Here is an 18,337-nt window from a genome sequence, read left to right as displayed (position 1 = left end):
AAAAGATGTAAAACTCTTTACCTTTTTATAACAAGAGCTTTAAGTTTGTGAGGCATTGAGGAAGGGGGTTTTGGTGCTGTTCCAGCAAGGACTAGCTCCCTTCCGCCTCCTCAATCTTCTCCTTGGCTGACAATGCTATTTTCCCCTTTTGCTGCAGTCTCCTTAAAGTGCTGGGAGATCTGGGTGCCGGGAGGGACCAGGAATCTGAGCTTCAAGTTTTTACTGTAGTGCAAACACATCACCTGTCTTATTCCAAATGCAGATGATATATAAAACACAGATACAAGAGACTCAGGACTTTTCTGCTTCGTTATTAAAAATTCTACAATATCCATTAATGGCCATATACCATAGTTAGACTTCATGGCAGATATATGCACATGATTTGCTGCCCATGAAATTCTTATATTGCTTCCCTCAAAGTTACAAATTCAGCACAAAATACCTGATTTCCCAAGTTCACCAGCTGGTCCTGTTGTGGTTGTGCATTCCACTGCCCAGACAGTTAGACCATCTCTCTCTCCCGGGTTCCCTGAAGCCAGGAGGTGTCCACGAGGCACATATTGCACCAGTGTGTGCTGCAGGCTTCTGAACTAGTCAGGAGAGCAGAGCAAAAGAGAGTTTAGCAGTGTTCCCACACAGGTTTTGTGTTTCTGGAGGAAAGAGAGCTGGCTTTCAGTCAGCCTGCAGGCTCAATGGAAGTGCTCAGGACACTACTCATCCATGGAGACCTGCTCGTAGAGAATAGCCAGTCCCTACTACTAGTAACTAGTCTTTAGTTCAGGTGGTTATTACATCCGTTGTGAGTCTACAAATTTTAACATAAGCAGCTCTTTTTCCTAAAAAAAAAAAAAAAGAAAAAAGAAAAGGAATCAGCCTTGGCAAGTAACACACACAAGTTTGGAAATGCTACAGTAAAATCTTCTACTATGAACAAAATTCTTTCCCAAAATTTCAAATTATTATTCAGTCTTTAACTATGTGATCATGAAAAGTGTCCAGGGTACAGAGCAAGGAGAGCAGAAAACTTCAAGAAAAGAAATGATCCTTTTCCTTCTGGTGTGTAAGCACCAGATTAAAGCAGGACACAGGAACCTTCCCTGCCAAAACATCACTTCGTTTGGACAGCTTAATTCTGGCAGCTCCTAACATCTGCCGATTTGACACTGCACATTGAACACTCTTTTATTATAATTTCTATATGTATTATTGCATAAAATGTATTGTCTGTATAACTATCTGTGCTTTCTGATTTAGCAAAGAGGCCAATTTTCCTTTAAAGTTATAAGAAAACAATGACATTGCTGCTATGTTAAAACCACAGGCAGCATACATCCAACTTATTATGACATAGCTTTGTCAATTGCTAGGCTCAGTAGCATTTCTAAATGTGATGGCAGAGTTCAAAAAATATTGTTAGGAATTTTTGAGGGAGGTAATAAATAAATTATAAGTAATAATAATATTTTCAGCAAATTGCTGACACTTATAGGAATAAAAGCTGTAGAGCCAAACTGAACCATGTGCTTTTTGAAAAAGCAATTTCACAAGTGGAAACTCTATTAGTATCTCTGTATGTTATTAGGACAGCAGGATTTGTTCTGCAACTAGGCTTATTTGCTGTATTAGATTAGATTCAGTTGGCCATTATGTAAGGAAGCATGCACAGCTGTCCAGTATGCACTGTCAACTCCACAGAAGCTAAAACGGTATTTTCAACTATTTTTGTTTATATGTGGTGTTTCTTCATTTATGTTTTTCTTCTATGGTTTTCCTGTTGCTAAAACTGTTTCTGGAAGAGAGGAGAAAAGTGCATTGGCATCATCTCCTTTGCAACTTCACAAAGAATCAGAAATGTGCAGTAACAGCAGAGGGGATTAAAACTCCATATGCAATAGGAGACCTAGTTCTGTAAGATTGTCACCATCTTTTAACTTTCCTTACATATTGGCAACTAAAGTGTAAATTGTCACATAGATAAAACTTTGTGCAACTTGAAATGACATGTAAAGGTGATGCTAGCTGTCAAGAGTTCGTTTGGGAGAAGAAGCAGCTGAAGCTGTTGTACCCCAGCTGCCAAAGCCTGAGCCTAGAGAGGGACTGAGAAAATGTGTATGATGTATTGCTGCTTAATGCATCTGAAGGTTGTAATGGGGGATATCCCTGGCAACTAGATCTTCTGATATTTCCTCTGTGGCTTTGTGCCAACTGACAAGGACATAACAGACAAGACAGGAACCACAACTGAGTCCTTCATCTGAAAACACCGGGTTTGGTTTTTTCTTACCTTATTCTTTATCTCTTCCTCCTGTAAGTATGTTGACGCGATGCTGTGCAGCCTGCTGTAGGTGAAGCTGCTTCAGCAGGGGTTTAGACTAGATGATCTCCAGAGGTCCCTTCCAATCCTGACCAGCCCACGATTCTGTGAAAACAAATGACAACAAAGACATTTTATCAGCGGTTTGCTAGTATTTTGGATTGGAAGCCACAGGAGATGCATGAGTCTCATCAGTTGCACAGGCAGCTCAAAATTCTCACTGGAAGAACGGACCAGGGCAGACTCAGTAAACCAGAAGATGCATTAAATCCCAAACAACATATAGCTTCCTCTTGATTGTGTGTTTTAAGCAAGTCTCCCAATTATGCTTATTTTGCCATTTCTATTAAAAAAAAAAACAAAAAAACCAAAACACAGCAAACTGACAAAAAACAAATAGAAAATCAGCATTTTGTTATAGGTAGCTGAACAAAATTACTACTGCTTTCACAAGAGCAAAAATAGTTCCTGTAGCTTCTGGGATGAAAAGAAAGAATGTAAAGCTGTTTCTGACTTTTGCTGAAATCCTACTCTCACAGAGCTCCTTAAGGACAGACACGGTGATGCCAGTCTACGTTATTTCACAAAGCTTTTGTAAGTTGGTTGGGTGGAATTTATACTTTCAGAGGCTGACAGATGACTAGCCAAGTCTGAGCCTGGACTAGTTGTACCTAGGTACAAAATGCTCATATTTTGCCTATACAACCTAGGTTTTGTTGAAAGCATCCTGGCTGCACACAGAAAGGTCTCACCACCTGGATGTTGTATGATTCAGTCAAGCCTAATGCCTCACTGATCTCTGGAGCCTGTGGAGAAGACCTGCCTTGAGCAGGGCAGGACAAGCTCTGCTGGGCAGCACTGAGGAGTGGGATGGGGTCAGAAGGATAACTCCCTGCTGCTCAGGTCACATCTGAAATGCCAAACTCTACTGGTGAAGCTATCACTGCAGTGAGGCCAGGAGCCTTGGTGGTCATCAGATTTTCACTGTATTAAGATAATGCATCGTTGTTAAACAAAAAACAGCTTCTCCAGATTAGCCTTACGTTAAAAGAAAACATGTTCTAAGAAATTGCAAAAGAAATGTAAAATGCCTTGGACTGGGGGAAGACAAGATTTCATTATTACTAGGATTTGGGTTGCTTTAATACATAATCAGAGCTATCTTTTCTCTCCTTTTCTGTGCTTAATTCAGTAACGTTGTAAAAGAATGTCATAATTCTGCTGATGCAGAGGTCCTTGCTATCCCTTCCTTTTGTCCTGGCTAAGCTACTGCAGAGATTGGTTTGTCACTAATAACACTGCATGCACAATTAACAGTTGATGCAGAATTCCCTTGCCTGGTCTCTGCTGGCATTGAATAGCTACAGCTCATAACTCCAGACCTGGCCCCATTACGCTGCCAGTTGTTAATCTGAGCTCATGTTAGTTTCAAGGTGTTCTTGCTACATTAGGAAGACCTTTCATCTAATTCTGACAATTCTTGGACCTCTCTTTTCCATAAATCTCTGCTTTCTCCCAGTTGCCAAATCCTGGCTTTCACTTCTGAGATAAATGACAACTCACAACTGGTAACTGGCCCTTTAGGCAACATTTTGTGCAAAGGCTAACACCTGGGTGTTCACAAACCCTTGGGCTCCTCAGTGAAGGTCCCTGCAGGAAATTTTACTATGTGAAATAAATGCAGGACAGCTGTCTGTATTTTTGATACTGATTTGCTGTTCCTAATTTAACACACTGTGAAGAAAACATTGCCAAAAGAAGTCAAGGTGGCTTCAAGTCTTCAAGCAAATGGTCTATTTTCCATCTTTGTCATTGCAGATTACAGCCTTTGAGAGCACTTAGTGACGTGTGGCTGTAACAGGACAGTCAATAGGATTTAGTTGCTGTTAAAAGGGCCTCATTTCTACTTCCTTTACCAACTACATGCTTCCACCCCCCAGCTGCGATCAGAGGTATGAATATTACCACAAATCAGGGAGCTAATGGCATCTTATGAGAATTCAGGGTTTCTCATGGACTTCCTGCCGGTTTCCCAGATGGAATTCAACAGGTACAGATGTGAACAGACTGGAGAAAAAAGTAAAGGGGAGTGGAGAGAGAGCAAACAGCTAATTTGAAACCTTCCAGAGGTTCTACCCATTGTTAGCATTCCCACTGGGGGTTTTTTCCCTAAAAGCAGGAAAAGGCCAACACGCAAAACTTTTGTCTTCTAATCTAACCCAAGGGACTCATAGCAACAGACAAATCTCTCCTAATTGTCTCTAATAAATAAAATAACACGATAACCAAACTTTGTTGGAGACATTACAGTAATTTTCATTTCTTCATTTCTGCCTGCTCCCATACCATGGCAATATCTTTTTATCTGCTCTTTGTTTGCACTGATTACTTCCTTTACAGATTACAGCTGTACTTTTAGTGGCTGCATGTCAGCCTATAGTTAGGGCTCTGAAAAAGTTTCAAAATCAAATCCTTTGTTTGGGGTTTTTCTTTGTTGGTTTGCAGCAGCAGAGGCAGCAGAAGGAGGCTCTGCCTCCGAAGCGCAGGGAGCCCTGCAGAGCCCTTCTGCTCTCCTTGGGAAGCTGGGAACCACAGCTCCTGGGCTCTGCAGAAGCTGACAAGGAAAGCTCTGCCTTTACAAAACATCCAGAAATCCTTAAGGTAGTAAATGTTCTCTGTGTCTATGTGTGTGCGCATTTATTTGTAAAACGACATTATATGCACCATGCGCACTGAACCCATATATTGCAAGTCCACGATCTCCGTTGGTTTTGCAGGCAAACCCTGCTGGTTGGGACCCACATTTCTGTCTGCATTATTGGCACTTTTTACCTTTTTGCCCACACAGTTATAATATTCTTGGATCTAGTGGGTACAGAATAGTGAACACTAAAGCATATTTTCTACACTTCACTGTTGTTATTTTCAAACAGAAATTCAGATGGGAGTGAAATCCTTTAGGCCTTTAATGAGTTTCCAGCATTATCTGGGCCTGCAATAATTCTTTACGGTTAAAGAATTGAAATAATTATTGACCTCAGTCCATCTCTTTTTTTTTTCTTTTTTTTTTAATTCAGATATAATTATTTCCTCAGCTGTCTGCACACAGCTATTCCTGTGGAGACTTAGATTTCCTGACCTTGGTCCAGACATTATCTCTTACTATGAATAAATTTACTCAGAAAGCTGCTCACTAAGGGAGTACCATCACCCCAATTTGTCTTGAGTGGCATATGCCTATTGAAAACTTCCAGAAATTTAGCCTAAAATTAATGTTAAGTTACAGATATCGAACGAATTACATCAGAGCTGATGGAACCCAAGCAACAGAGTACAGCGGCTGGCATATGTATTTTGACGGAATATACCCTTTTTATTTTTAGACATTTCTTTGGAGAATATGTCAGGACACTACATTAAAAACATGCAGATATATCCAAATATCTATTTCATGAACGAAACATTCTTTTGTAACATGTCAGCATATTGTTTTGGTGGAAAATGTGTCAGGAAGCATATAGCAAGTGCATTAAGCTCATGAGCTGGTAAAGACAAGCATTTCAGTTAATTAAAAAATATTGTGACCTTGAGTTTCACTTTACATCACATTCAAAACTGCCTTTTTTTTTTTTTTTTTTTTTGCAAGTATCTTGAGTTGATGGTGAAGAGGAAAGAGCCTGGCACTGGAAAAATTTTACCACTCAATACTGGAAGTAGCACGAGGACCTCTCCTATTTAGCTGTTGTTCAGTCTCTCTGACTTCAGAAAAAGGACTGAGAATAAGAACCTTTGGTTACATTTTTATCTATTTTAATCATACTGGCTGGGTTCAGCCTTTTTATTGCTTAATCTACAAATCATGGTTTTCATAATACTTATATCAGTCTAGTTGCTTTCTGAATCATCGCCAATTTATTATATTTGTTTCCACTAGATCAATATGACTCCAGAAAAGGTCACTGCAATATATGAATAAAGGAAAACAACCTTGCTACTTAATCTTGATCACATTTAAGTGATCATAGATGCAAGTTTCTGTGGATTCACAGAAGAGTTTTTATGCTACTTTTATTACTGGTCCAAACATATAATTTAAGCCTCTGCAATGTATCCTGGATTTAAGTTAAATTGATTATTCACCTTTTCAAACAATTTGCTGAACTACTTATTGGTTTTTAAAATACAGTCCTTCATGTTTCATATATAACCATCATTCTTTGCCTTGCATATCAACCTTCCTTATTCTTCATATCTACTTTTCCTACTCATCATGAGATTCTGAGGGTGGGGGTTTTTTTGTCAGCTTCACGTTTCCATCTTTTAAATAGATGGAATTTCTTAAATAGGAAAAGAGTATATCTTAGTGCTTTGACAAGTGTAGGAATGTATTAACCATGCTGTTACAAGATTGTAGGCAAGACATGGTACAAGATACTTGCACCAGATACTGAACAATTATTATTGCTTAAACTATAGAATTTGTGCAATGATATGCAAACCAATAATTTCTTAAACAGTAGAAAAATCCTCCACAACCATATATATGTACCTATACATAACTGCATGCATACACACCCTCCAAAATAGAAAAAATACCTAATCAGGCAAGAGGATTCATAAACTTTGTAGCTTTTAGTCATAAACCTATTCTTCGTTCTTTAATTCAAGCAATAGGAAGATGCTTCAATCATCAAATTAGCAGTGAATCACTAGATCTAGTGGGAGATGTCGGTGGGCATGCCATTTTCTTATTTAGAAATGAGATGGCATATTACCCCCAAAAATGACATATAATAATAATTTTAAAAATAGTAGAATTAGGGTCCATGTGTGAGCGATAGGCCTGTGACTTCTCTATGAAGGGATTTCGGATTCTTCTTTGACCAAAACTATGAAACTTTTGAAAGTGTGTCTGTCATTGGAATTTGGAAATGGATGAAGAATAAAACATAATTTATTCTACAAGAAGAAATTATCTTCTGCTCAAAGCTAGCTTTTGTAATTCAGACACATCTAAGTGAAATCATTGTCAGCTGGAAAAAAGGAATTCAGGGATGTAATGTGAAATGAGATTTTCCTATTTGTTCAAGAGAAGTGTCACAGAGCAGATCTGTTAACATGCTTCAGACTTGAGAAGTAGGTTATTTGTTTTAGGAGAGACAAGGGGATCAAAACTTATTCTAATTCACTTCTATTTAAAAATGTAAATTCCTTGGTTAGGAATTTGAGGTTATAGATGGGCAAAAACAATACCTCCGCAGCTCATGCTTACTTATTTAGTCAAAGAGTACGTCTAGCATTTGTGTCTTCAGTAAGTTTCCCATACTCCTCCTCAGCACAGGTTAGGGGTTTATTTTATTCCTAATGCTCAACCTCCCATTGCAACAGCCTGGTTTTGAATACCTTTACTAGACCAGTCCTATGCCCACTTCCAAACAGAAACTTACCCACTGAGCTCAATGACCTCAGTGCAGATGTGGGAAATCTGTTCTGACATTTGTTTATCCCCCTCAGACTTACGCTTTTAGGTGGTTAATTCTTCCTGTCACCAAATACGGTTCCTTGGTGGAACTACATTCTTACATGGAGCTAAATCATCACCTATTTATCCCACTAGGTGTGACTAATTGCAAATCAGAAAATATAGGGCAGCTTCTGTTAACCGTGAGGTAGATTTTCATAAGATATTGACAATAAAGTAATGGAAACAATCTTTTGTTCATGTCCGTTGCCAAACTTAAGAAATAATAAACAAATACATTTAGCTTCTTTATTAAAATGAAATACAGGAGCAAATTCCTTTAGGCTTGTGCAGAGTTTCTATGAACACAAAACATAAGATTCTTTTATTTCTAGGTGTTTGAATGCCCTTTTTTAAAAGGAGCCTTTCAAACTCTTTAAAAAAAGTTTGTAGTCTGTCCACTTCAGAAATGAAGTTGTCTTCATTTCAGAAAGAAAATGAAATGTTTCAAATGTTTCTATTTTTCCAACAGAAATTGTTTCCCAAAGTAGACACAGATACAAGTATAGTTTTTGTTGGATCAGCAATATTTTTCAGCAGCTGAAAACCAGCTACCAGCTAAGCTGGTTCCTTTAAATAGGACATTAATAAGAAAAGAAGACCAGGCATTGTTAGGATTTTTTAAAAAATAATATTATTTTTAGCCTTTTTTTTTTTTTAATAGTAATTACACTTTGGCCATTGGATGTGACCACTGAACATGTTGACATATCATTAAACTAATAACATAATTTCAGTCCAGGCCTAACACCACAGAGGGCCTCTGAAGTCACCGGTGCTCTTGGTAACAGAAAATCAGAAATAGTAGTTCAGGGATGTTTCCAGAGTATGACTCTGGTGGCTGAGAGGATATGATGAATTGAGACTAATGAAAGTGACACACCACAAAGATATTATAGCCAGCTCTTTATGTAAAGTTCTCAGATTGTTTCAAAAGAATGATTTGCTTTTTTATCTTTTCTTTGCAGCAATTTACCTTTGGTGATTTATAAATGCTTTGAAAGGGAAGCTTTTGTTACCTGAATTAACACTTCTTTTACTTCTGAATACTTACACAATAAATGGCCAAAATGGAGCATGGCGATCATTTAGTCTAAACCCATGAACAAAATAACACCGTCCCAGTGTGTGAGTCTGAGGATTCATTACCTTTACTGTTAGAAAAGTGCATTTTATTTTTGCTGCACCTCTGTTTTCAGCTACCAGCCATTAAATCTTCTCATCTTTACCGGCCAGGTGGAAGAAGTCTCTGTTATTGGATTTCCACTTCCTAAACTTCAAGACACTTAAAGGTTTGGAGGAAGCCACCCCTTAGCCTTTCCTTTCATATGTTAAGTCGATGAAGCAGCTGAAGAGTCTGTCTCTAAGATATATTTTAGTCCTTTTTAATCCTTCAGCTTTTTTTCTTCATCTTTCTCTAACTTACCATTCTTCTTTTCATTCCACATGTCAGACTGGGGAACTGTACATCATGGGATGTGATATAATTTCTTCTTTATGCAATATTCCCCAGTACATCAGCTCACCGACTACAATTAGTCATTAGGTTTTTCTGATTAGCTGGTGAACTACTATCGCTCCCTCTCCAAATCTTTTGCATCATTCCTGCTTTGAAGTGTGTCATTGTCTCCTGTAGTTACAGCCTATGTTTCTCATTTTATGTGTGACTTCGCATTTCACTGTCATGCAACACTTGGGTTCAGATAACCAAGCAGACCATTATTTATCGTTATTTACTGCTTCCCCAATATCTGTGTAATTTATACCCTTCATTTATACTTATGCTACATTTTCTTCAAATTGCTGATTTTGGAATTAAATCAATAAGGCCCAGGGCCGGTATCTAAGATGCCCCAAAAGAAACACAGTCACCTCATTGGGATTCCTCACCTACAACTAACTATATTTTAAAAACTGACAGCAAACTTTCAGTCCATCTACTATGCTGATTATATGTCTTTCTACTTCTTAAATGAAAACATTCTCTGGTATTATGCCCATGGGTTACTCCAACTATAATGTATTAGTGCTATTAATTTTTTCAGCCAAAATTATAACTTTAGTTAAGCTGTTCAAGGATTTAGCAGTCATTCCTTAAACGTTGCCAGCAAAACTGAAGAAAACCAGATTTATATTTATATTTCTTCAGATAAAAATTAAGATGGGTGGAAAAAAGCCCAATAATACACAATAAACTGTCCTTTCAGGCCAGAAAGCATATTAGCTCTTGGGTTTTTTTGAAGATGGTTTTGGCAGATGATTATTTTTGTTCTTGCCATTTATTGAAGACTACAAATCCTCTCCATCCTCATTCATCTAATGGGTCCACTCATCTCTGGCTTAACTAATTGGAAGTGTTCTTTTTCAGAGAGAAATATTCCCTTTTCATACACCGTAAAACTAGCCCACTTTATGACCACTTTTTGCTATATACAATATAATCCGCAGACATTAAAAATTTAAGATGAGGTTTAATTCTTTCTCTTAAAAAATGTAATTGCATATCTATTCAACCTCATTACTATCAGACTCATGATTCGGTTTTAGATGTACCAGAAAATAACCACTTTATTCGTGTGTGGTAAAAATGATAAAAGATCTCAAATAGTTTAACTAAAGACTTAACAAGACTGATTTAAGAAGGTTTGCAGACGAGCACAATACCTGTTGGACACAGGAGACCATGACCCACAAATCCAAAGACATTTTTGTTCATTACAATCTGAACATATGCAACAAAACAAAATTTCTATAATATTCTCCAACTGAAATTCTAACCGAGTGAAAATCCTTTTTTTCACCCAATTAAAAAAAATGCTTTTTTTGCTGGTTGCAGTCCACTGGCAACAGGGACTGCAAGAATGTTTCATTACTTCATGTATTCCCTGCATTTGAGGTGCAAATACATGTAGATGTATTTATGTCTGTGCATTTATGTATGTGTTTCAGTGTTGTAGCCTCATGATCCAAATAATATTATCATCATCATTAATGATAGGCCACAGGGTTTGTATTAATGCTGCAAAGCCTCAGAAGTAGGACTTCTCAGGCCTGATTTGTCTTGGCCTGCATGGATCTTTGTTTTAGCTTGTTTAGTTAACATCAATTTTCTAGCTACTAGGCAACTACTACCTATTTTTTTAGCTTTAGTTTGTGGGTTTTTTTGATTGTGTGCTGCAACGTCTATTGCTATAATAGTTCTGATGATAAATTTTTGTAACTAATCAGTGGTAATAAACAGCAGGTTTTCAGTGCACAAAGGAGTATGTGTGACCCTAGAATGATGATGTGTTGTAGAGGAGTGTAGGCATAGGATGATAGCAGAGTCCTTGCAAGTGTGGCAACAGGACAAATTCAGAGGCCCTGGCACTGTAAATAATTACTCAATTCTCACTCTTCAAAAGATTGAAACCTTGGAATATGTGTTAAACTTGTTTTAAGCATAACAAATAGAATAAAGGACAAATGTCTAACTATATAAAACACACCACAGAGAGTAAATTCACCTGTAACACCATTTGAGGACCAATATAAAAAAGACCACACTGTAGCATGTGTTAGTATATAGAAAAAAAGCAGATCTGGTGTGGGGAGGAAGCAATCCTCATGATCTATATCATACTCTCCCCAGAATCCTCCCCCCTTCCCCTTTCTCAAGGAAGACCACACTGGCTCCATTAACCTTGGGACCCTGAGTAAGAGCAGGGGGTGAATGTAACACCAGAAAAAGGGATAGAGATTACGTGCTTACAGGGAACACACGTTATGTGTACCTAACGCTTTTAACTGTGATATTAACTATTGCTAATCTATAAAAATTAGGTAGTTTGGGCTGTAAATGTTGCTACTGTTGTAACTGGACTAAGTAAAATTTGCAATTAGTCAGATTTCAAGGAAGAAGTCAAGGGTGCTCTTAAGACATTAACTGTTACTACCCACAGTCTTCAAAATAAAAGAAAGGTATGTTTTATTGGAAGATATTACGTGAATATTGAGTCTTAGATTTACTTAAAACCATATTGAAGGGTTGAACTTTACACAGCAATGCCTTGATTGATTGATTGATCTATGCTTAAGAAACACACAACTGATATTTTCTGCACATTTCTCTTTTATCCCCACATCCCATTATTTTGAAATTTACACCACAACACCTGCTGGTGCTCCTTCAAATAATGCTGTGACCAACACTAAGGCTTGTTTTGCATCTTGGGGTTGTCACAGTCACTTCTATAACCAGTGTTTTGAAAACCATTATATCATGAACTGCTGACTCTGTTCCCCTTCAAGCACTAGGACTATTTAAAGAACAGTTCTGGGATTAGTTTAGCAGCCATACCCTTTACAGACAAACTAGGTTGTTTAACCTGTGTGGCAGAACCAAGACCCCTGACGTTTCCAGTAATGTATTTGCTTTTGAGTCTTTGTATGACCTTGGGCCAGTCATTTAATCAGGAATACTCCACTTCTGGCATTTCTACTCTTCCTTACATTAGGAAGGCAAGCTGAAACTACCATTAGCTAAAGGCGGGTGAGCCCAAAAGAATCACCTACATAATTACTGAATTTGGTTCTTAGTACAGATCTCCATAAACTTTGTCTTCCACGTGATTAATTTCTCTGTTCATTGGCAATCCTGTCACATTTGCAACACCAGAGAGACCACTCAGATCTGTAAGAATTATTGTGAGGACTCATTCATCACTTAGATTTGCAAGCTATGCAGCTAGCTCTTTTTCACCTCCCTTTCCCCCTCTTCCACTTCTGACTTTATGGAGTTTGTGCTGAACTTGCAAATCCCCTCCAAGCTCAGAGAGTCCTAATGAAGGCGCTTTACTGCTAGTGCATCCTGCTGTATCACCACGGCTGCCCTCGACAGACAGATTGCATGCTGCTCTTTCAGTCCCGATAGCAGGCTGGCCTAGGAAAGGCATAAAGAAGCAGTTTTTATAAGGCTGTCAGCTGAGGTGGTAGCTGACTTCAAAAAAGAAAATCAGAGAAGAGCTCTAGTTGTGTCTGCAAAGTCATGTGGTTGCGATCTCAGACTCAACCAAGAAAAAAAGAGCATGGGGCTGGACACAGGGCTGCCCGGGAGTCCAGGCAGCATGCCTACTCCAAAGCAGACAGTAGATGAACATTGCCATGCATTAATTTGGCACTGTCTATTCAAAACACCATCAAATAACTAAGTGAATTGACCGAAACCCCCCATACCTCCTGGTCACCCAGAGGCACACAAATCTAAATTAATATTTGTGAAAGCTCATGATAAAGTAAAGAAGAGGATTAGAGGGAAAACATGAACTAAAAATAAAACCTTCTCCCTTAAACAAAAGTTTAGCCCTGCTTATTTGATATTTCTTCCTCATGGATTCAAAGGTGTAACGATTTCTTCAAAGCCTGCCTGTGGCTATCAGTTGTAGAATAGAGCACCATCCTGTGATTGACGCCACTGATTTCTGTTACAGGGTATTTGATTCATAGATATATTTTAACAGCATTGGTACAAAAAGTGTCTCAAGAACATGAGCAACAAAGGCATTAAGAGAAGTAAAAGTTGCCTGTGGATAGTCTGAGAGCAGAAAAGAAAAGGCTTTATATGCTCAGGAAATAATTTCTTGGGATTTACACACTGAACTCAGTTCATCTTTTTTTTTTTTTTTGAGCTCTGAAGTGCTATGCTAATGTTAAGCAGTATTAATTCAACTAGTACACCTCCTTTGACTTGTTTAATTATTTCACAGCCACAATCTAATAATTAAAAATAATTTCTTAATCTGACTTTCCTGCTCTAAGAAATATCTTGTAATCCCATAACTCCTTATTGCATATTAAAAAAAAAAAAAAGCATTTATTTAAAATTTCATTTTATCATCTCCTTTTTTTCAGTCTGGTGGCCAATACAATACATAAGAATCTCGAAGTTTAAAACATGAAAATTCTTTACTGTAGCACTCAGATCAGTGTGCAGTACACAAAGGAGTGGCATTTTTGAAGGGAAAAATTGACAAAAAAATGACAAAAAATGAAGATGGCATATGCTGGTTTAGGTATAAAGAAGGCGGCTAACGATATCTAGACTAATAAAAACACGTACATGATAAAAACTAACAAAAAACCCCAAACCAAACCTTGAGCAAGTATGTTTCCTAATCTCTAGACTGTGTTGGTATCATGGGACACGACTAACTGTCTGCATTATACAGTATTCACAGCAGAAAAGCAAACTGTATTAAAAGATAATAATTAATTTGGATTTTGCCTTGAGAAAAACTGAAAACCTTCCATAAATGTAATTGCCCAGCCCCATAGCCCCTCTGCAGGGGACCTCTCTTAGGTCCAGGCAACAAGTTTTTAAGATATCCCATGCACAAGATTAGAGGAAATAGAAGACATTCAAACTGCCATATAATAATTAAATTTGTTAATTAAAGTTGAAACATCTTACAAGTCTTGAAATATCCAGAAAAAGGTTCTGTCAGTTGCTGCTCAGGCAATAAATGCTGCTAACAAAGTCATGCAACAGCAAAAAAATGTTGTGCACAACCTCAAATGGGTCTATGGATGGTCATCATGGTCTAAAGGTCTCAATGAGTTTGGAGAGTAATTAAGTAAAGTATAGATGTATTGGCTAATAATTTTACGCTGGTTTTATTTTACTGAAAAATGAAATCTTCTTTTTGAGATTGTAAAAGTAATTGAAAGATTATAATATTTTGATTCTTAGCTCCCACTATATGTAATTGAAATTTTTTCAGAGGAAAATAAGTTTCATTAAAAACAAGAAAACTTGTTTTCTTTAAGCATCAACTTTGGCATTTTTTTTTTTTAAACTCTCACATGATCCTAATTATTTATTTATGAACCATAATTTGTTTGGTTTGGGTCTCAAAAATGAGACGGAGGAAAGTTTTAACAAAGGAAAGGAGGGGGAAAGCAAACAGAAAAATAAAACATTCCTCTAAATCACTGTCACAAACCTCCTAACTGTTGCTGGGATATGACGTCATGAGCTGTCATGTACCTTACATGAGGAAAACAATTGTTAACAGTTCACTTTGCATTCACAGGTTGCTTTAAACACAGCATTTCTACTGTTGGCTAAAAGCATAAATGAGTATCCTCCATGGTCGTCCCAGGAAGCTGCTATTCATAGTCATCTCCAGTCCCTTAATACTACTTTAAAAATAGTGCTTCAGACAGAGCCATGCCAACGAAGTATAACTGAAAGGTTCCAAAAATCAAGCCTTCCTATAATGACATCATACTTTTTTTAATCAAAATAAAATAAAAAAAAAGATCTCATTCAGACCACTGAACCAGAAATAAAACAAATAAGGCACAAAGACTATTAAAAAAATAATTGTAGATTGGCATACAGGGTTGTGAGCTAAAACATGCTGTAATGAAAGCACAATCTTTTCCACACCAGTGACATTGCTCTTCTTTCTTAGATGTTGTGCACTGAAAATCACATTCAAATTCCAGACCTGTATTTGTTTTGGAATGCACAGATTAAAAAGGTAGCAGCACATTTAGTGGCCTACCCAGAACAATGTTTGCATAAGTAGGTAACTAAAGGAACTCTTGGCCCAATTTATCTCTTTAACTCTCAAAATCAGTCCAGAAAGCCAATTTTTATTGGTACAACTTCAATCAGATTAGTGAAAAGCATACTGTGATTTAAATCTCTGAGAAGTCAGGTTATGGAAGACTGAAAGCATCCAAAGTTCCTGACAAGTGGTATCTGACCGTATTTGAGGAGGGAGGGAAAACCAGGACTCCAGAGGAGACATTTGATGCCTGATGAAAGCACGAAGAGCTGTCTTGGTACTCCAGTGCCTGTTCTCTGTGACAGTGCTCTGGAAGATTAGTGGCATGTGAGAAACACTACTGAACTACAAAATTAGGATAGAGGGAATCTATCTAAATACTGTTTGGAGGAGAGGAGACTGTTCACATCAAGATCAAATGCAAAGGCAAGAGCAGGGTTTCTGTCCCAGACAGCTGGGGTTCAGCTCAGGGCTAGATTTCAGACAAGAATCAGGAATACAAAGTTTGGGCCCACACAAGCTATTCGTGTGAGATTTCTGACCCTGCTTAAAACTCACATTCAGGAATTGATGTCTTCCCTTCTAGTTTTGAATCTGAACCAGGAAGAAAAGCAATTTCTAAATTAATATTTTTTTTAGAAAGGAGTGACTCAACAGACTTATATTAGTGCACTTAGTCAGACTATTTTATATCCTCTGAGGATATGGCTCAGTGACGAGTCAGCCCTTTAACCTGTAAAGCTGAAGCTTGAAATCACAAACAGGATGTTCACAAAAAGCAACACGTTATGAATTACTTCAGAGTATTTCATAAGTCTATATAGTTTTCCACTGGCCACAGTCCCAAATGGAAAACTGATGTAGAGATGATTGTTATGAAATAAAAAATATGAAGTCTTCATTGGCAGTAGACTAGTGAAAAGACAAGAATTCATTCTTGCAGCAGCCTGGAAAAGTTTGTCTTTATTCTGCACACGTTTTGTTTATGTTACAAGACAGTTACAGTTGAGGGAACCTTCACCAATTTGTCTTGAAAGTGGATTTTTTTAAATGCTTGCAGGAGGCAGCTCAATACGATAAATCTGGTCCAATGTTTGATCTCTAAAGGTATTGTGGCTGCTATTTTCACATGAGATGTTTAAGAGCTGCTTTAGAAATGTGAAATTATCAAAATGCTCATTTACTGCTTAGTTTTGCACCACTGCACAGCTGTGCTGAATTAGACAGATATTTGAAAAACAGCAAGGAGGAAGAAACCCCAAACACCCAAAAAACCCAACACATTCTTCTAGCCATTGCATTCTTAATTTATACAAGTAAAAAGTCCAGAATAAGTCATATCAGAAAACAGACCCTGTCTGCAACTAAGTGTATCTTTCTTGGAGAAAACTTGAAAAGTTTGTTCATTTCCTTTCATGTCGTTATTTTCTAAACTCAGAGCCATAAAAAAGGTAGACCACAATATTTCTTGTCTTGTAAGTGGCATCCAAAGGACGCAGTCAAATTCCAGGTCTATTATAGTGGACAGAAAGTCTAAGTTGCATGATCCCCACCTTAAGTTCTTTACAATCTGCAACAGATTCATAATAGATGATGAGAGGGACAGAAACATTAACAGATAGTATTTCCATTAGCCAATCCATCCTGAAAGATTTTTGGAGATCGTCCTTAAGCTGTGTTCACTCCGGTCTCAGCAATCAAATTTCTTTTCAATTCCTATTAATTTCCTCTGGCGTTTATGTATCTAGATCTATCTATTCTGGAAAAAATAAAAGAGCAGAAGAAAAATATAGTTGGACAAAATAAAAGCAGAAAAAAAAATAGTTGGACAAAATTTCCTGTTTAATAGAGAAAAAAAAAATCTCAAAACATTTTTGGAGTTCAGAACTGCTTAAATGTTTTCTTCAGACATCAGGCTGGACTGACAAGAGTTGGTCTGATTTTCCATGAAAGAGAAATAAGAGTATATAATTTCCTATTATCTCATTTATTTTGAGGGATTACAAGCAAACTTCTAGGAACAATCTTCCAGTTAAATGTGATTCACTAAGCCATGTAATTTGGGTTGTAATTTTTGTGAAAAGCATTATATATATATATGTCTATAAAGTGAGAGGACAATCTTTTTTTTTTTTTTTTTTTTTTTACAACTTGTGAATTCTAACTAGGACGTGGTCATTGAGATTTTTTTTCCATATGCACTTTTTATTTCTTGCTATTTTAAGAGCAAGTCAGTAGCATGTGTCCCAATGACATGTCAGCGTATCTGCTTCTCACTGTGAGACTCCATGCCATTCTGATCTCTTCTGCCTTAGATGGTGGGTACACTAGATATATAGCCATGGATTATAGCAGAAGAGGTCATATAATTTTTTCTTCATCTTTGTTTCTACTTATTTCCTGTATGGTGGGCTTACAGCTAGAATTACTTGGCAGTTGCTTAATGGCAGCAAACCAGAAAGATATTACCTTGCCTTGGAGTAAAAAGCAAAGCTGGGTGGGATTGCTCTACTTCTCCACATAGTAGTCTTTTCATTACTGGTCTGGCACTTCTATCATACTGTTTCTAAGAAGTGAACAGGAAAACAACTGTCTCATGAGGTATACATATACAAACCCTTGGTTGCCTGAAGTCATGTGGTAATCATCCAGTCTCTGTAACACCAAATATCTGTCAGACTTTATGAAATGTTGCAGTCATTCCGCCCAAATTCCAGTTCCAGCGTTTGCTGATGATTCATCCCCAAAGTCAACAGAGAGAGGAGAAACAGGAGTTCCTGCGGAGGAGATGTCTACCCTTCCTGTCTAATAGGGAGGAGGAGCACATTTTCGGCAGAACATTGTTTTCTCCAGAAGTGAAGCCTATCATAGACACATAAAAGTTTTAATGGAACAGATCCACCCATAGAAGGAAGGAGATCCAGGCATAGAACTCCCTATTTTTCC

Source organism: Falco cherrug, chromosome 4, assembly GCF_023634085.1.
Source record: "Falco cherrug isolate bFalChe1 chromosome 4, bFalChe1.pri, whole genome shotgun sequence".
NCBI lineage: Eukaryota > Metazoa > Chordata > Aves > Falconiformes > Falconidae > Falco > Falco cherrug.
This window is presented reverse-complemented; position numbering follows the sequence as displayed.